Source organism: Epinephelus fuscoguttatus, linkage group LG21, assembly GCF_011397635.1.
Source record: "Epinephelus fuscoguttatus linkage group LG21, E.fuscoguttatus.final_Chr_v1".
NCBI classification, from domain to species: Eukaryota; Metazoa; Chordata; class Actinopteri; order Perciformes; family Serranidae; genus Epinephelus; species Epinephelus fuscoguttatus.
Genome location: NC_064772.1, coordinates 14,868,242 through 14,888,900, shown reverse-complemented (window position 1 = coordinate 14,888,900; position 20,659 = coordinate 14,868,242). Strand labels below are relative to the sequence as shown.

Genomic DNA, 20,659 nt, shown 5'->3' with positions numbered 1-20,659 from the left:
ATGTGTGCAGCTTGCTTTAGTGACCAGGATTTATATATTGTTTAGCAGGTCTAAGAGTTTGTCTTTTTCTCATAGAAATGTTTTAGCAGTATATCCAACTTTTCTATTGTGACCCAATTTCTGTCCCCCTCCGTCGGCCTAGACGGTTGACAAATGCACGGTCTCGTGTGGAGGAGGCAGACACTGGGAGGAGACGCTGATGTTTCCTGTCGAATAGAGAGATCCACCTCAGGCGGCGTCAGCTCCGTCCTTATTTGTCATAAGTGTCCGCTGTTTCCCATGGCTAAAGACAAAGGCCAAAGAACGTATGAGGAACATGCATTTTTAATGTGACATTCTCATCAAATTCACCACAGTGGACTGAGCAGAATGCCAATGACGCTTTATTCTTCTTCCAATTACAGCGAGACGATACAACAATATGAATGTAAGCCGTGAAGGGCACAACATGACAAAGCCTGAACAGTTCAGTACTTCATCTCTTGTGAGCCTGAACTTGTGAACTTTATGTTGACGTCGGTGTAGTGTTAGATTAGGCAATAACTTGTTTTTCAAAGAGATATTCAAAAAACATTAATCAGAGGAGCACAATAGTGGGGGAAAAATGTGAAAAACAATAATGTACGCCTGTGTAAAATCATCAGTTTAATGTCAGAGCCACATTATCTTCTCTTTGTGCCTCCTGTGAGGAAAATGATGTCTTCACTGATAGTGAATAATACAGGATATAAGCATGCAGTATATCACCATTACAGCTTACATTATTTATACAACATGACATCCCTGTGAATGCTGATTTAACCAGACTCACCTTCATCTTGTTGCAAATATGCTGACCATTACTCTGTGCCCATGATTTGACAGCCCTGAAATGTCACCGTAGAGACTGAGAGATAGTCGGATTCACCGCTGAGAAGAAGACAGCGGGAATGTAAATAATCCTTGCTGGCACCAAACCATAGCTTTCATCTCTGATGTTCTTTTTGCAGTGGTCGGTCCACACTCCATCATTATAATGAGGGAGGTTCAATTAGACAAGGTCTACAATGGGGGTTTTAAATGTCACAGTGCAGGTCCTGACATTTCTCTGTTTGATATGGAATCAGAATGGGAGCGGAGGAGTTCACAGGGAGAACTAATCTCAACTTCCGAAATAACAAATTCCATCCTGTCACAGAGCGCTGAGGGAAGGCTGGTGCGGCCACTTTGGAGACATTTAAACCCCAACAATGCTAGCTTGCCCCTGTCAGAGGCTTCTAATGATTGAATCTATTTGCATTGTTTAGGTTTGTAATTAGCCCTCCGAGGTTAGCATGTGTACGAAAGGCATGTAATGAAGGCACTTTGGGTATTCTATCCAAAAGGTTATTTGGTCGTCAAATAAAAAATGACTAAAAAAAATGACAAACTTTTAACTCGTGGTAAAATGCATGTAAACGCTGTTCTAGCGTTGTAGAGTAGAAACATTGTACCCTCATGTCAACAGAGGATGGATATTATCTGAAACCTGCTGCATCAATTAATATTTGCCATATGAAGGATCAGGAAGTAAGTAGTTAGCTGTTACTAGGACCCTACAATACCAGAGTGACAACACTTCCATTGACTCCTGTGGTATGCTGAAGTTAAGCATCACGCGCCCTCTAGTGGGGCATGAGGGCATTACCTTTCCGACCAGGAAACCATTCACTTACAGTATGTCTGATGCGCACTTGCTTGTAAGTTGATGAAAATGGCCTTGTTTTTACTTTTAGGTGTCTTGGTCATATTAAGTCATGCTTATAATTTGTTTATTTCAAAATGTAGAGAGTAACATTATGGTAGATTTTTTTTTTTTTTTTTTAACCTGTAAAAGGGCTGTGATGGTCATCTGGGTCATGGTAGATTATGGTTTTAGGTTTGATTGACTTTGGGAACGCACAAGAATTCCTGGTCGGCAGCAGTGCAGCAATACTGAAGTTCAGTCAGTTCTTGGTCGGATATGCAGCACACTATCCCACCACTAGAGGGCACGTGACCAACTTTCGGCTTGACCAATGTGTGTCGCTACTCTGGTATTGTAGGGTCCTAGCTGTTACTATAGCTTAAAATCACAGTGAAAGGGAAGTTAGAGCATTAGTAATGCCACAAACACCGATCAACCAGTGTAGTGAATAACAATGAACATCTTCTCACAATGCATTCTTCTGCTAGGAAACCTTAGGTTCTAGCATTCATGTGGTTGCCATTTGACATGCACCACCCATCCAAATACTGTTGCAGACCAAGGCCCAATGCCAGTACAACCCTTGCCCCTACCACACAGCCTTTATCCCTCCGTTTTCCACGTTAATGTCTAGGGATAGGGTGTCCCAATTCTTGTTGAGATAGAAGGGTAAGGGGAAGTGTTAGGGCTATGTGGCCCTCCAAACAGAGGTTTTTCAGAGGCATGCTTCAAACCGTTTTGAGAAATTGTCTATAAGATATAAAAGAAATCCACAGCTGTCTTTTTTGTCAATAAAGATTTATAAATTACAATAATTATCATATTATCTTAGTTCAGTATCATTGCCAAGTATTATGGTACTTGTCTTTATAACAAGTACAACAAAAGAAATTGTAAATGCCTTTGTTTTGGTAGCTACATTGCTAGCGAGCTAACGTTACATTGTTTCTTCTTCATTGTTGCTGCACTTCTTACCACTCCTCCAATGTCAGTGCAGACTGGCGAGGTAGGAGCACAGGGTCCTAACGTTAGCCTACAAAGCACCACTAGTGGCCTGGTAATGATGCTTCTTTTTTATTTGATGACTTGTCTGATCAATTGATGGCCTGAAACCTGAGTTGTGAACGAATCAAGGACATCCTGAAAACAGCAAAAAGCTGACTGTAGCCCACGTCTGAGAAATCACCACTGCAGAAGACGGCATGTTCAAACATGTGGCAACACTCATCCTGTCTGTTACAGAAAAAACAGAATTCCAATGATGAATCAGTGTCTTGAAGGGTTGTCCAAATTTCATAAAAGTTTTTCAACCATTACCCCTTGTAACTCTGTTTTGAGGAGCAAGGTGGCACTCGAAAACTAGGGGTAGGGGTAAAACTATGAAATGGGATTGGGCCTCAAGTACCTTACCTAATAGCAACAGCACTCCCCAAAGGAAGTGGCCCCCCTAGCACAAAAACTGCTCAGGAGTGGGCTAAGGAACGTGACATAGTGCTCAAGGCGTTGACCTTTTCTCCAAATTCCCCACATCCCAATCTTGTCAAGCATCTGTGGGATGTGCCATTACCCCAGAGCCAAATCCGATCCATGAAGGCCGCTTCACAACCCACAGTACTCACAGGATCCGCTGCCATCACCCTGGTGCCAGACACCCCAGAATACTCCCAACGTCCTGTATCCATGCCTCATCAGGTTAGAGGCCTTACCTTGGATCAAACTTGGCTCTGACCTGTCGAGGCATAGACACAGGACTTCTGGGGTACCAGCACATCCCACGAATGCTCGATCAGTTTGGGATCTGGGGAATATGGGGGCCAGGTTGATGCCTTGAGCTCTTTGTATTGTTTCTCGAGCCATTCCTGAGCAGTGTTTGTAGTGTGGCATGTTGCAATTTCCTGCTGGGGACATGGCGCCATTAGGGGGCTGCTGTTGCCATGAAGCGGCGTATTTGGTCTGCTGCAGTGTTTGGGTGGGTGATGCATGTCAAGTGGCATCTACATGAATGCCAGGCCCAAGCTTTTGCAGCAGAACATTGCATTGTAACAAGATGATCAATGTCATTCACTTCATGAAGTGAGTGGTTTTGATGTTGTGGCTGATCTGCATGTATCCAAGTGAATACGTGGATGGCGTTTAGTTACAAGAGGTAGTTAGAGAATTTTTTAAATTTGATTGGATTGCAATTGTAGCTGTTTACCCACCTCCCTAAGATCAGAAGAAAGATGATAAAAGTGGAATCAATAAATTAAAGACGCAACAGACAGCATTTTTGCCTATATATATCATTATGAAAATAATGTGGGTTGCACAGGGTAGTATACACAGTAAAATCAGACTATCAGCTTTTCCATAGGTTACTTAATGACTTTGCAATCTTTGCAATAAACTTCTGCCACCAGGGACGAATTTTCGCGGAAAAAGATCTGCTTTACGTCAGGAAATGCGTCATGTATTGCCAAACTGGTCGGTCAGCCAATCAGGGACTGGAGCTGGTCCTTATGAGGAACTGGCTGGGGCATGAGACAGTTGAGTCACGAGCACAAAGTCTGGAGACAAGTGAAAAACGGCCTCCCAAAAGAAAACGAGCTAATCTGTCTGAGGAGGCGAGGATGCACAAAAAAGAGAGTGACAAAAGAAGAGGAAAAACGAGAGTAAACCTTAGTCAGGCGTTCAAGAGATGGAGGGAGCTCCGTGACCAAAGAGGCTTCAACACCAATGTCCAGCTAGCTTTCTTTCTAATGGATCAGTAAGTAACACGGCTAAATGTTAGCTAGCCAAGAGAGGACTGTACCGGCTGCTAGTTCATTCCTAGCTGGCCAGCATCGCAAATCACCGCAACCAGGGACCGGGTAGAGAGTGTTGGTTGGCTGACATCCTCGTTCTATCCTTCTACCGGGAGAAGTGGAGTAAAATCCTCTCCTCTGCTCCCGTTTGTCTGGTCTGGTGAACGCCTCTCCTCTGTCAATACACTCTGCCAGCAGTTTAATAATATTGATGCCAGTTGCAACATTTGAATGTTTTAGTAGTAAGCCATGTTCTAAGCGGGATAATGTATAGTAAGCCGGTGACTGTTGAAAAATAACTCCGCTGTGCGTCAGGGTTCCATTCCCCTGTCGGGAGTTATTTTTCAACAGTCACCAGCTCACTGTACGTTATCCCTTACATGTCTACTGTTGTTTGTACTGATACTGTGCATATTGGTATCATTTACTTTGAGTTGTTTGTACTGGTACTGTGCATTCTTGTATAATTATTTGCATTACTATTTGTTTTTTCTTCAGATAAATCTGATAATTGTTGCTTAGCCTCTTTAGCCTCTCATTTATTCAGTATAGTGTCCACACACCTTCTCATTCTACATACACATAGAGGTATACTGGTGGCTTTACAGCCTACATTTTACTGATTATCTCTGATCCGCACAGTCAATTTGGTCTTTGCGACAGTGCGAGCAACACTGCTGACGCTAGGTGACGCCAAGCTAAAAAAAAAAAAAAAATCCTATCTGTTGCCTCTTTAACTCATAATTATTCTTTTCCAGAAATGTGAAACAACCAACAACCCTGCAAGCCAACAGGAAAGTGTGGTTTTATGTGATTGACAGGGTTTGGTTCGCTCACACCGGATCACACTTAATTGGGTAAATTTGCGTGTATGCCTCCACAGTAAAGATGAGTGATCAAGAACAATCTAATATACAGACAGACAGATACTAATGTAAAAAAAATTCAATAGTTATACATCAAGGACAATAACAGGAAACCGAACAATTAACACAATTGACACAAGAACCTGAAAATCTCTTTTTCATTTCACTGCCTGAAGTCACTTACATTAGTGCTGTTTTATCCTCCAAGTTTATCTAACTTGTTGCTGCTTTACATCATAGTTTAAATTAGCATAACTGTAAATCCATAGCTTGTTAACTCCAACGACATTAAATTAGTCCACTATTGTAGCAATTAACACTTGTCACCTGACGGCATTTTATAATTAGGGTTAAAGAGAGGAGACAGATGTAGGATTGAAATGCAGGGCATAGAGGAGACAGAGAAACTTGGAGAAAGTAAAGAAAGTGTAGCTGTGTCAAGAGTCAAGCAAAATACAAAGAAAACTGTTGTTAGTTTTAATTTTTACAGTGCAACATAAATTCAACATAATGAAAAACACAAGCAACATTTAAAGGAATACTTCACCCCCAAAATCATCATTTGTATATCTGTTACTCACCCTGTATTGTGTAAAATATATACAAGAAAACTTTTTTCTTCCATGCTTTGATGTTGACCGAAGAATCCAAAAACAATGAACATTCTTGATGAATTGGAGTACATGGGGACCGCATCAAAACATCTGTTTACAAACTCTCACACAGCTCACGAAGTATAACCCAAGTCTCATTTATCCAGTCGTATGCTCAGTGCTTCCCAAACACATTTTTTGTCAAAAGAGTAATATATAAAACACTTCCACATACAAGTCGTACATCTGGGCAAGTGCCTGCATTTCAGCTCTGCTCATGCATTATTGAATTGCCCAGGCACGGTACTTGTTCGTTTATGTTTGCTGTTTTTGCAAAAGTGTTTTAAATACTAAGGTTTTAGCCAAAATGGATATGTTTGGAAAGCACTGAGCTTATGAGACGTGGATTATACTGCACGAGTTGTGTGAGAGTTTGTAAACACATGTTTTGCGACAGTTTTGCTGTTGTTAAACTTGGATCCCTATGACTTAAATTTATCAAGAATGTTCGCCCTTTCTGGAGTCTGCATTCACTATGGAGGCATGTGAGAAAAACAACCTTTTCTCCTTGTATTCAACATAAATCAAGGTGAGTTACTGCATATAAAAATGGTCATTTGGGGGGTGATTTGTTCCTTAAATTATTGTTTTGTTATGCTGTCAGAGCTTTGTCTATGCCAGTAATGCAAAGACAGCTGTATAAGTGTCAGTTCTATCAGCAACACTCTCATCATAGATTTAACCATTTATTGCAACAAATGGAAATACAGTTATGTTCGGCGCCAAGGGCTCCCCTCTTGACGTGCTGCCTGGATTAGACAAGCAGCATGCTGTGCCAAAACAGGGAGCGCAATGCAGAAAACCTCCTGGGTATACATGAGTGGGCTCAAGCAAAACATTAAATACCATTTAACCTTAGAGCCATGCTAGGACTCTGAATTAGGATGGTAGAGGCTAGGGTGGTAGAGGTGAAGCTTTGCCAGCAGCAGCGGTGTGTGGCAGCGTTGTTGTAGCAGAGATCAGTGAGTAGGAAGCCATATTTAAATGGATCGCCTTATATGTGGGAATGGGTGGTGTGATTGGTGTGTGACTGAAACGAAACAATGATCCAATCAACTGGCTGTCAGCTGATTACAGCTGGAGTGTATGACTTCTGTGTCCTGCATGAACTAACACAAAGCTTCATGTAGTTTTAGTCATGATCAGTTGAAAAACACAAAACTCAGACTTTTCACCAATAACTTAAACTGTTTAGCTTAATATCAGACAGACTTATCAACTCTGTTTCCATCTGCAATCTGACATTGAGTCCACTTAATGTGATGTCCTTGGGAGACCGGGATTTGATTTTCCCTAGCCAATCACCAGAGACCATCATATCTGCCTAAATCTAACGTCATTCAAGTCCACACTGATATATAGCCATGCCAACATACCTGATTTGACGGGGTTCTAAGAGTGGAACAGAGAGAAGAAATACAAACGACACTGTCAGGCAATATTGAGAAGACATGTTGATTTAAAACAGCCTCTTTAGCAGTGTCTATCTTGTCCATAGCACCCAATGTTAGTGTTACAAGCCTACTCTTCATTGGTTCTGGTGAACCGCTTGACGACACTTGGCAGTGGCATTAGTCCTGCCCTTTGTGCTGACTGACTAATCGAGTCCCTCCGTGAAACTCACTGGTCGTTGCTTTTTTATTGCAGCTGAGAAACCGCTGTTCAATGTCACGATGCCAGACATATCAGTCAACTTGAACTCAGTGGAATGGGCATATTCAAAGACCTGGACTCAAGCAACAAGCCGTTCATTTGACATATGATTTGGCTTCAACAGATCCACATCCATCAGTTGTGTTATTCTGTTATAGTCCAAACATTGATTTATAATAAAGGCCTCGTGGATTTTTTTTTATGAGACATTAAGACGGATCTTTCCAACCGCAGCAGCTGAGGTGAGGTAGAGTTGACCCATCTTTTATTTACAACTATGGCCCTGATTACAAGTACATGTAAACAACCGAGAGCCTGTGGAGGACAAACAACATCTCGAGTGATTTTGCATACTCTGTGTCACGACAGGTCAATTTTTAAATGTGACCGTATCAGGACGAGGCATGCAGGAACAGCGTGCTCCTCTCGGCCTGAATGTCAAAAAACAGACTGTTGCCTTCCTATCACTAGCAGGAATAGTGGTCATACAGTGGATGAATTACCATCCCCTCCGTGCTCTAGCTCCACTTTAATAAGCGCTGGATTGTTCACAAAAATGGGGAGGAAAAAACAGAGAGGGTGAAAAGATAGAAATCCATTTGTAAGTCTGGTGCTGTGACTATTTGCATGGCGATGAAGGCCCTGAGTGTTCTGCAGTGTCTCAGACAATAGCGCCTGTGTTTGTTCTTCCCCGGGAAGTTTGAGAAGGGCAGAAACGGGGAGAGAAGCAGAAGAAAAGGGGAGGTCGTCAGAGCAGGGATTACACATTGTGAGAACCACGCGCATTCGCTTCTGCTATTGTGGTGACTGAATTGCTTTCCAGTACCAGGGCATTTAGTTAAGCAGATTGTGTTTCTTTACACCCCTGCGATGATCTCTCTTGACGGCGGTTGGTGACAAGTGGCTTGGGGACGGCAGCATCACATAAACAGGTGGGTGTGGTGGTGGACGCTTTACATCCTGTAAGAAATCATGTTTTGTCAGAAGATAGTTAGGTGCACATTTTTTACATTATCCAGGAAAGTATGTATAGAGGAATTTAAAGAGTAAAGAGGCTTTCAACATAAAAGCAGCGGCAGGGAAGCTGAAATCTATGATTCTTTGTGTTTATCACAGCGAGAAATTAGTAAATTCCTTGCATCTTTTTTGAGATGGCTGCGCCTTCTGAAATAACTGACAATAATGTTCAAAATTGTTTAAGAAATTACTTTAAAGAGGATTTAATTAAGTGTACCAACGTGATTTTTTTGGAGTTGACAATGTGAGGCCTCTGTACTGCTAATCTGACTATCTAATCTTTTCATCCCACATTGAGTAAACGACCTCTGTGTTCTGGCTTATAGTATGTAGCAACAAAGCACGAGGCTTCACTGCATTCCACCTTTGGAAATCGAGTGAAAACATTTAATTCAGAGATTATTCAACTTGAGGTTAAATTAAATAATTATTAAACAGTTTCCATGACCTTTCTTTAAAGTGGGAATTTCAAACGTGTATCCTGTGAAATAACTTGTCAGCATTTTTGATACATTTTTTCAAGGACAGTAAACGCAGATGCACAAATACTATGTTTGTAACTGCAAAACATCCCGTTTGAAGGGGAGGACCTTGGCCAAACAATGAAATGTGTGGGAACTTAACATGATGTGACATTGCAGCATGTTTCCAGCCATAGGCCCTTAAGGCCAGTTCAGACCAAAGATTCCAGATGCAACAAAACTGTTTTAGGACATTGCAGAGAAAAGTTGCAGTGGTCTGAATGACTCAGTTGCATATCGGCTCAGGTCGGCTCCTGCAGTTGCAAGGGATTCAACCTGTTCAATCGCAGGCAATGCATCGCAGATCGTCTCCAACCTTGTAACCAATCAGCAGCAAGCTCATGCTTTTTTTTTTGTACAGCTGGGTGCCCACGTATGTGTGAGCTGTTGCACACACACAGTAATAGTAGTAGTAGTAGCTGTCACAGTCAGACATTTCAAAGACAATGCTATACAATGCAAATAAAAGGTAACGTTTGGGTATCTAACCACAGACAGTCACGTACAAGAAGAGTTGAGTGCTCTGCTGATGCATCCATGTGCTTTCTGGGGTTTGTTGTGCTGTTCAGCTTTATGTAACGCTGTAACATGTCCTTTGCTGTAGAAATGACAGCGGTTTACGGTGCAAATGGGTGCACGTAGTTGCAAGTCATTGCAAGGGGAATCTTTGGTCTGAAAGCTACTTTACACTGAATACAGTACTCTTGATAATGAAGTGTAGCATTTATTATATTATATATAATATTTAAATATATTAGCAGAAATGGAATATAATGTAGTAAGTATGTTTTCTTTAGTATATAGACCCTTTTAGGGCCGACGTCACAATTACGTCATTTTATTAGCTGAAGGCAAAACAGGACTCATCACCACAGGACTGTAGGCTACACAGGAATCTGTATATGTTGTCTTGTTGTGTTATTGGGTGCCAGAATAGAAGGAGTCAAAACTTAAATTTTATCACATACTAGCCACCACTGCTTGTCAACAAAAACAAAGACAAAAAGACAACTATGGTTAAATATGATAAGATAAAAGGACTGGATGGAGGCGATCATCAAAAATGCTCACATGTGCAGCACACACTTCATGTCAGGTTAAGGAAAAGTATTTACTGTTGTAGGGATGAATAATGTATATGTATTATGTGGGTTATCATGTCCACCTCATCAGAAACTGGGGAGATATTAAGACGAATATTGGATTTCCTTGTAGCGATGAATTAACAAATGGTTAAGTTAATCACACATTCACTCCTTTCCGCGCTCTGCTGCCCCATCTCCACAGACAGAGTGCGCTCTGCCACTCCGAGGGGGCGGCGCTCTGGATGACAGTGCTCCAAATTTATGAACAGTTTAGTTTGTGTCAGAGTGTGCTCCGGCACTAGGAATGAGTATTTCTGAACACACCACCCAAATCATCTTCCCCCATTGTCTAAAATAAGTCCATAGAACTTGATAGCTAGTGCTAGCTAATGTCTGTGGAGAATAGTTTTGCATCCAGTTAAGCCCTGCCCACCAAAAAACATCATAATGTTGACTAACAATGAAAGGGTCTGTAATCACCTGAAAATGAGAATCATTATGTATTTGTTACCTTAGAATGAGCCGTTTTTATCTACACTCGGAGCGGGTCCTAGTCTACAGAGATCACCATGTTACACCACCATGCTTGTACAGTAGCCCAGAATAAACAAACTTAACACTGGCTCTGGACAGGGCCAGTGTTTTCTCTTCAGCCACTATATTTCGCAGCCCCCCTGTAATGACTGTCATGAAAGCTAATGAAATATGAAATTAAGGGCTAGCGGCCTGTCTGTGACGTGCCAACCAGTGGTGGAGAAATACGGATTTGCAACATGAAACTGCTTAAGTCAGCTTCTTCACCGGTTTAAATCATCTGAGCGGAGTTGTTCAAGAAATTTAATCTGGATCAGAACAATCCGAATTTGGAAATCTCATGTTTTGTTACCCAGAATCAGTTAATCAATCTCATTGTTGTGCTGGTTTTTTTGAGGCAACATTGGATTGGATCACCCTGATCTGATCATCTGAAATAATTCTTGTTTGATATTGGGGGATTATTTTATGGGAACAACACCCCCTTTTTTACATTAGTGTAATGCAAGGTTTAATAGGTATCTTAATGCCTACTTTATCTACTTCATCATAGCAACTGTTTAACAAATCAAGTGCAAAATGTTAAAAAAAAAAATTTAAGTATAAAGGTTTTGAACAACACATACTGAGGGTTTGAGCCAGATCACAGCTCGAACTGGATTACACAATCTAATCTGATTTCAGAATTGTTCTTTTTATTCTGAACAACCCATTTTCAAGATCCAATCCGATAGCTGAAATCCCTGTGGATAATTCAGCTCCTGTTAAAAACCTCCTGAACAATCAACACTGAAGGAACACTAACCCAAAGAGGTTTTAGCTGCAATCCTCACCACTAGATGCACTTAAATCCACCTAAATCCACACTGTTCCTCTGAAATGAGTGAAGATGTTTATCTGCTGTCTGAATGTTGTCCATGTCTCATATTCCTTGAAACTTGATGTACTTTGTCACAAACTTCTTTTTTATCACCATAATTAAGTCTGCAAGATAATTGCCTGTAGTTTAAATTCACCGCCCTCTTTTTTCTTAGCATCAGTTAATTGTTTTTGATGAAAAAGAAAGAAATAATAGGGTGAAGTCCTATCACTGATAAATGTCAGAGGAAATTCGTGACACTTTGCTAAGCAGTAATGATTTTCACTTGTGCACGTAATAAAATCAAACAAATTACTTACTAGCAAGTACATGATGGCTTGACATTCCCTGTTGCTGCAGCTCGGTCTCTGAGGCCCTGATTTAGGAAACATAAACTCATGTCAGTGTTATTGTTTTACCAAGCTGAACAGTAAACAACAGGTCCCATGATAGGCTCCCAAATGACCAATTAGGGACATACTGTCTTGGAAGGGTGATCTTAAAGAGGCAAGGCTTAACAGATGGATTTGTCTCCAAGATTGTAAATGGAGTCTATATTTAGATCCGCTGTCACGTTTTTGGCTTAAACATTTTCATATTTTTCCATAATGCATGAAAAACTACATGCTCATATGAAGCTAGCATTACTTAGTTAGCATCTGTGGTGCATATTGATATTGATGTGTCATCCACAATGTCAAGTAGGAGCTTCTTTTTCTTTATTGCTGCGTTTAAACATCTTTAACGGCATCAAGGAACCATTTCTACAACAGAGCAACGTTTTATTAGCGAGAACACATCACCATATAGGAAAATAATGTGACGGTCTCAGCGCATCTGGTGCTTAACATTGTGAGACTGCAGCTCATTGTCATTCTGTCATGTGGTAGAGTAGCGTACTGTACATACAGGCTACAGGAGGTCTGCTGGAAATGGGAGGAAGGCCTATTAGAGGTAATGAATGGCTGTCAACCACAGGGCACTCTGCATGTACTGCATGTCATGTAGAAATGAGAATTTCTTTTGAAAGGAGAAAATTGACCCGAGAGTTCAATGGTGTTTTTAGATATTTTTAGTTTCTCTTGACTTTTCCCAGAACATATGCACCTGTGAATGATAGCTGAGAGATTTGTATTATTAAAAGCAAAATGTGGATTTATTTGATATTTTCAAAATCAGTGGCAAGGTCACAATTATTATCAAGCACTATCAAGATAGCTGTCACACATGGACATGTGTTTTACTTGCTCCCTAATACCTTTGCTATTTACAGACCTGGAGCTGGGAGGTTTTTTTTTTTTTTTTGGCATACCCATTATTTTCCCAGAATTTCATCACTTATTTCTAGAAAAGCCCATCTTGTTAAATTGGCACCTAAACATCTGTTGACCTGTGCACTATTCCAGCCACATCAGTAAAGCCTGATACCCTCGGGAAGGATTTTTAAGCAGACTCCTTGGCATGTTGGCAGTTGCTCTAAGTAACATCATTGAGGGGCTGTTGTCTAGTTTTTTGGCTCAAGGCGTTCAGTTTGGGCGCGTGCTTGGCAGCCCTATGAAAGGCCATAACGGCTCACGATTCACTGGCTACTAATTGGACTGTCACTCCACAATGCTGGGAGATATGAATACGTGCCCGTAAAGACATACATAAGCACAAACACACACTCTCATTCGCATTCTGTATCGAAATTGAATTTCAGATATGAAAGCCTGCATCAGTAATTGATTTTACCAGCTCATTACAAATGGATCTTGACAGCTAATTTACTTTTACAAGATTAAACATGAACATTATGAGCTGTTAAAGCATTAATACCGCAACTACTCTAACTGCTGAAACAACATCCTACTGTATACTCTATATTCTAAATTTCCACCGGGGCCACCCATGCTAAAAATGCATGCACTTGTGTTCCTGTGCAGCACTTTGGATTAAAGTGTCCACATAGTGGGACTCTATACGTTATGTGTTGATATTACAGTGTCAAAAAACTCTATTAAAATGGTTTAGAATTATGGCTGTTGTGGCTTCTAGCCCTTAATAACATCTGATCCCGCTGAGTGCTGATGTATGGTTTGCTGCTTGACTGGAGAGCAGTAAAGTTGGGTTCAGGGGTTCATGTCTAGACAATAATTTGTGTTGCTTCTCAAAGCAAACAACTACAAGAGAAAAGTCTAATATGATAGGAAGGAAAGTGAAAGAACATCCATAGTTTCATGGTAAACACACCTACACTGCAGACACACACACACACACACACACACACACACACACACACACACACACAAAAAAAAAAATCACAGGGAGAACTGCTAATTTACTAAGAAGAGAGGGCATTGACAGCAAAGGTCAGCCTCTGTAACATAAGACGACAAAGATGAGGTATTTTTATCCCTTTGACAACGACATGTTGACAGTGGGTGGTTATTACTAATGGAGAGAAAATGAAAAAAAAAATACACCACGGTTAATCCGTGTATATGAAGGGAACTGATGAAATCGTCAAAGTTAAACTCTTATAACTTTGGCAGGGTTGTCAGAGCAAGATATTGTATTTGTGTGGCCCTGACTAATTTGCTGTCTTGTTTGACTTTCACTGTCCTTACACTCTTGACCCTGATGCACATTATAATTGGCGCATCGATTCGACTCATAGTTTGTCAGAGGCATGTGTGTCTCTGTTTTCTATGTCTGGGGAGACATTGATCTAATTAGAAGTCTTCATTAGTCAGCTGCAGAGTGCAGTGTCATGCTTAAGGAATGATGTTCAGGCCCTGCTCCCCCCGTGAAACACAATACAGGGCCTTGTCTGCATTCAAAACAGAGGGCTGTTTTCAGACGCCTGTGCAGGATGCAAGACAAAAAGGAGAAAAAAAGAGGAGGGCTTGGACAAAGGGTTTGTCTTTCTCTTGTAAAATGCAATTATGGCTCTGGCTTTCTTGCTTGAATTTGTTATAAATCTGAGTTGTTGCTGTGCATTGGATTTGACATAACTCATAGAGCTCATATACAACAGTGGTTCCCATCAATCCCCCACAGCTCTGCCAGATGACCTCAAGTAGCCTACCCCTCTATCGACCCCACCAATAATGTTGAATTGATTTTAAGCTGGGTTTTATTTAACACTATTAATTATATAATAGAGGATGTTGTTTGCTTACAATAATATTTTTTAACGATTCAACTCTCAATATTTAGGAGGCTTGGCAAAGTTTGTATTTCTATTAATGCCACTAGCAATGGCTGAAGCTGCAACCATTTATGTATTACATTTAGCTAATATTAACTCTCTCAACCATTAAGTTTAGCTAACATTAACTGTTTCAACCACTTATTAATTAGTTTATCCAGCTAACATTAAAGCATTTACCCAAGCTAATATTGAGTACTTCAAACATTTATCCATTCGTTTATCCAGCTATCATTAAACCTTTTTGCCATTAAGTTTAGCTAACGTTAACTATTTCAAACATTTGTTCATTAGTTTATGTAGCTAATGTCAAACCATTTATCCATTAAATTTATTTCTACAAAAAATCTTTCAACCATTAATCCATTAAGTTATCTAGCTAACGTTAAACCATTTACCCAAGCTAATATCAAGTACTTAAAACATTTATCCATTTAATTTAACTTTACAAAAACTCTTTCAACCATTTATCTATTAGGTTATCTAGCTAATGTTAAACCATTTACCCATTACAATAAGCTAATTTTAAGTATGTCAACCATTTATTCATTAGTTTATCTAGCTAACACTCAGCCATTTATCCACTCAATTCAGCTAACATTAACCATTTCAATCATTTATCCATTCAGTTTTAGCTTACATAAATTCTTTCAACCATGTATCCATTAGATTTAGCTAACATAGACTATTTGACACTATCCATTACATTTAGCTAATATAAACTATTTCAATCACTTATCCATTTATTTATCTAGCTAACGTTAAACCATTTTCGCATTACATTAAGGTAATATTAAATATTTCAATAATTTATCCATTAGTTTCTCGCCAACATTAAACTATTTATCCATTACTTTTAGCTAATGTCCCTACAAATTAAATTTGGTTGAGGCAATGTAGCCTACAATTAATGTTCTTTAATGGTCTCATAATGTCAACTTTATGTATCAAACTACATAGTATCAACAACATGGTGGATCTGTTACAATTAAGTTCTAAAAACATCACATTTGTATGTAGCCAACACATTTTCAGAATTCACCATACAGATTTTATTTAAATTCCACAGTTGATTTTTGAGTATTTTCATCACCTTTTTACAACCATTAAGCACTTAACATTAAGTAAGGATGAGGACTGTGATACAGTGGTACATTGTATTTTTATCATTCTATAACTTTACTGCAGTGTTGCAGAAAAGTTTCTGTGAGGACTGGTTATTTTGTATCCATTACGTTGTCAAAACTTCATCTGTTGGTAATATTGCGACTTTCCTACTAAGGTGCAACGTGGGCATTTTGTAATGTGATGGGGTTAACTATTTCAACCACTGATCCAATTAACCCACTACTTTAGCTATTAATTTATTACTTTTAGCTACCTTCAACCATTTTTCCTAATAGGCTACTTTATCAACACCTGAGCCCTTAGCCAACATAGCTAACAGTTGTAATTATTTATCCCAAACTCATTTACTTCACACTTGCTGATCAGTGTACACACTCTGAATTACAGCACACAGTGTTTGCCATTACAGCTAACTCTGTTTTTTGTTATTATCAAATCATGATGTCTACTTTAACTCATTGGAATAAAAATAGACATCATGATGTCTATTTTTATTCCTTTCTTTCCATGGTCTTTTTATTATTGACAAAGCATGAATAAGACAATCACTGCACAGGAAGATCATTTTTGATTTTTTGTCCAACATCCACCCACGACCCAACATAAACTGAACATGGACATACTCATACAGCCGCTGAGAAGAAATAAATAGAAATAGAAAAAGGAAATAAAAATAAATAAATAAATGTAAATAGACAGAATAAAAATCGTAGAAAAGATTAACAATCATACTTAGAAAGAAAGAGAAAAAAAAAAACAATTTTTTCTCTGATCCCCGAATAGTGTGTCTAATCTTCTCTAGGTTCATACAGGATGTCATGTCTCTGAGCCAGTGTGAGTAGGAAGGAGGTGCTGAGTCCCTCCACTTAAGTGAAATAGTTCGTCGAGCTAGTAGTGAGCCAAAAGCCAGAAAGTTGAGCATAGCTTTAGGTAGGTCCAAATCTGGAGCAATGCCAAAAATACCAGTCAAGGGATTCGGTTCAATTTGGTGATGAAGGGTTTCTGATAATGCATGAAAGACAGATGACCAAAAGTTACTTAAAGAGGGGCAAGTCCAATACATGTGGTGGAGTGAGGCAGGTGCGCCTTTACACTTATCACATGTAGGGTCGACATCAGGATATATTCGCGCTAGTTTGGTTTTGGAAATGTGGATACGATGCACTACTTTAAATTGCAAAAGTGCATGAGGAGAGCACATAGAAGAGGAGTGTATCCGGTCCAGCACCGAATCCCATATGTCCTCTGTAAAGGTATAGTTTAGGTCTTGTTCCCATGCAGTTCGTATAGCTACCATTGAAGAGCAGTGCACTTTAGAAATAAGGTTATATAGATTAGACATAATACCTTTGGAAGTGGGGTTAACAGAGAGAAATATATCAATAGGGTTGACTGGGGGTTTATAAGGAAATTGGATCGTTAAGCGCTGCATGAAATCCCTAATTTGTAGAAATCTAAAAAAAATGGGTTATGGCAATGCCAAAAGTTTCAGTTAATTGAGAAAAGCTAACAAAACAATTATCAATATATAGATCGTCAAAGCATTTCAAACCTTTTCTGTGCCAAATCTTAAATGCACCATCAGCCATTGAGGGGGCAAATAAATGATTAGCAGCAATTGGGCTTTTCAGTGAAAAAAGCTATAGTCCAAAACTTTTCCTAAATTGGCCCCAGATTAGCAAGGAATGTTTAACTACTGGGTTGCTCTTGGGAATATCCGAAGTGAGTGGAAGTGCAGCGCCTAAGAGGGCAGGTAAGGAAACAGGGTTACTAGCACAAACCTCCATTGTCACCCAAGCTGTTGAAGAGGGTTCAAGATGGAAATGCTTCCAGTATAACAAACACCTAATATTCGCTGCCCAGTAGTAGTGGAAATTAGGCAGAGCCATTCCCTCTGTCTGCTTGGGTCTTTGGAGAAATGCTTTCCGTAAACGAGGGTGTTTACCATTCCAAATATATGATGTCATTAATGAATCAAGAGCTTTGAAAAAAGATTTGGGGATGAGAATGGGAAGACACTGAAATAAGTAGAGGAACTTTGGGAGCAAAGCCATTTTAACTGAGTTTATTCTTCCAATAAGGGACAGAGACAAAGGAGACCACTTGGATAAAATCTGTTTGGCCTGATCAAATAAAGAGAGAAAATTGGATTTAAATAAATTTTTGAATTCTCTAGTGACACAAATTCCTAGGTAATTAAAGTGATCTTTCACCACCTTTAATGGGAGATCCGTATAGTCAAATTTGAGAGCTTCTTTATTAATTGGGAATAGTTCACTTTTATTTAAGTTAAGTTTGTATCCTGAAAATTGACTGAAATCGTCTAATATAGTGAGGGCTTCCGGTAGAGAAGTGGCTGGTTTAGAAACAAACAGAAGTAGGTCGTCGGCATATAATGAGACTTTGTGCTCGACTCCTCCCCTCCATATCCCCTGTACCCGCCTGCTGCTACGCAAGGCAATTGCAAGAGGTTCAATGGCAATCGCGAAAAGGAGTGGGCTTAGTGGGCAACCCTGCCGGGTCCCACGATGGAAATCAAAGTATTCTGAGTAGTGACTATTCGTCAGAACAGAGGCTGAAGGACATCTATACAGTGTTTTGATCCAGGATAAAAAGACTGAACCGAAGCCAAATTTTTCAAGTGTACAAAAAAGATAGTTCCATTCTACTCTATCAAATGCCTTTTCAGCATCCATAGAGGCAAGGCACTCTGAATCTACATGTTTGGGGGAATACAGAATGTTAAACAGCCGACGAATATTGTAAAACGAATAACGTCCTTTAATAAATCCAGTTTGATCTGGTGATATTACAGAAGGGAGGATATCCTCCAGTCTACGGGCCAAGATTTTAGCTAGGATCTTTACGCCTGTGTTTAATAATGAAATTGGTCTGTATGAAGTACAATCGAGTGGGTCTTTGCCTTTTTTCAGCAACAGGGAGACACAGGCCTGATTAAATGAGGGAGGGAGTGCACCTGAGTTTAAGGAATCGGAGAACACTGAGCACAAGAGGGGGGTTAGATCAGCAGAGAATTTTTTAAAAAAATCTGATGGGAGCCCATCTGGGCCAGGGGATTTGCCTGATTGCATAGATGATATCGCTGTTGAAATTTCCTTCTGGGTGATGGGCGCATCAAGGTTATTTCTCAGGTCTTGAGAAAGGGATGGTAAGTCAAGGTTATTAAAGAAGTTTTCCATAATATTACAGTCTGCTGTACAATCTGAAGAGTATAGATTTGAGTAGAAAGTTTTAAACTTGTCATTAATCTCCTTTTGGTCAGATGTTATGCCTCCATTATCAGTCCGTACACCAGCAATAAGTTGTTTCGCTCTCAACCCACGCAGCTGAGCAGCCAGGAGTTTGCCAGATTTCCCACCATGCTCATAATAGTTACTTTTACTCCGAAGCAGATGACTTTCAACTTCGCGAGAGGAAAGAAGGTTAAATTCAGCCTGAAGTTTCAAGCGCTCCTTGTACAGTTCAGGAGAAGGAGAATTTGCATATTGTTTATCTATATTTAAAATCTGATTAGCAATGTCGATCTGTTTTTGCTTTGAGCACTTATTTTTATAAGCTGCAAATGATATAATTTCTCCTCTTAAATATGCTTTCATAGCTTCCCAGATTACTTTATTAGACACATCCGGTGTTCTGTTGATACTTAAGAAGGTTTTAATATGTGTAGAAATGTGTAAGAGAAAGCTTTCATCAGAGAGCAACAATGGATCTAGTCTCCAGTGTCTCCTTGTAGACTCGGCATCTGGAAAAGATAATACTAGAGCCAGGGGAGCGTGATCAGAAATGATAATACCTTCGTATTTACATGACTTGAGGTTTGAGATTAATTTATTATCTATAAAAAAATAATCAATTCAACTATAAGTGTGGTGGACATGAGAGAAGAAGGAGTATTCTCTCCCTGTAGGATACAAGAACCGCCAGGGATCCGAAAGGCTAAAATCATCGAGAAATGCTTTAATGTAACTGGCGGACTTGCTGAGAGTGGTAGGTTTAGGGGAGGAGCGGTCTAATACTACATCCAAATAACAATTAAAGTCCCCCCCCCCCCCCCGAGAATTAAAGAATGAGAATTTAGATCAGGGAGTTCAGAGAAAAATCTATTAAAGAACTGTATGTCATCGACATTGGACGCATACACATTGGCCAAAACCACTGGCTTATTGTAGAGTTTGCCTGAAACAATGATAAAACGCCCAAATTTATCTGCTGTGATGTTGGAGGGCTCAAAAGGAATGTTTCTGTCAACAAGGATAGCCACACCCCTGGCTTTCCCTTTAAAATTAGAATGAAAAAACTGTCCTGCCCAGCATTTGCCTAACCGCCATTGGTCAGAATCATGCAAGTGGGTTTCCTGAAGAAAGGCTACCCCAGCCCTGAGCTGCTTTAGATGTGAAAAAACTTTGTTTCTTTTTACAGGATGGTTTAACCCCTTAACGTTCCAACTAATGAAGTTGAGATTACCCTTCATCTACAACACTTGTAAAAAGAGAATAGAGTGAATAGCTCCAAAGGGAAAAGGAAAAAACAAAAACAAAACAAAACAAAACAAACAAAAACAAACAAAAAAAAAACACAGCCACTTATGAATTATTCCCCAGCTAACCAGCCCAAACACACCCTGAACCCCAAGCTCACACA

At 39.8% G+C, this 20,659-nt stretch overlaps 1 protein-coding gene across 2 annotated transcripts in view; it reads left to right on the top strand.

The window, feature by feature from the left end:
- The first annotated feature begins 8,410 nt into the window (after nt 1-8,410).
- cdh19 (cadherin 19, type 2) overlaps nt 8,411-20,659 on the top strand; it is a 42,601-nt gene continuing 30,352 nt past the window's right edge. For both annotated transcript variants that reach the window (XM_049565215.1, XM_049565216.1), the window contains exon 1: nt 8,411-8,592. The gene's annotated coding sequence lies outside the window, so the exon portion shown is untranslated. The remainder of the gene's footprint in view (nt 8,593-20,659) is intronic.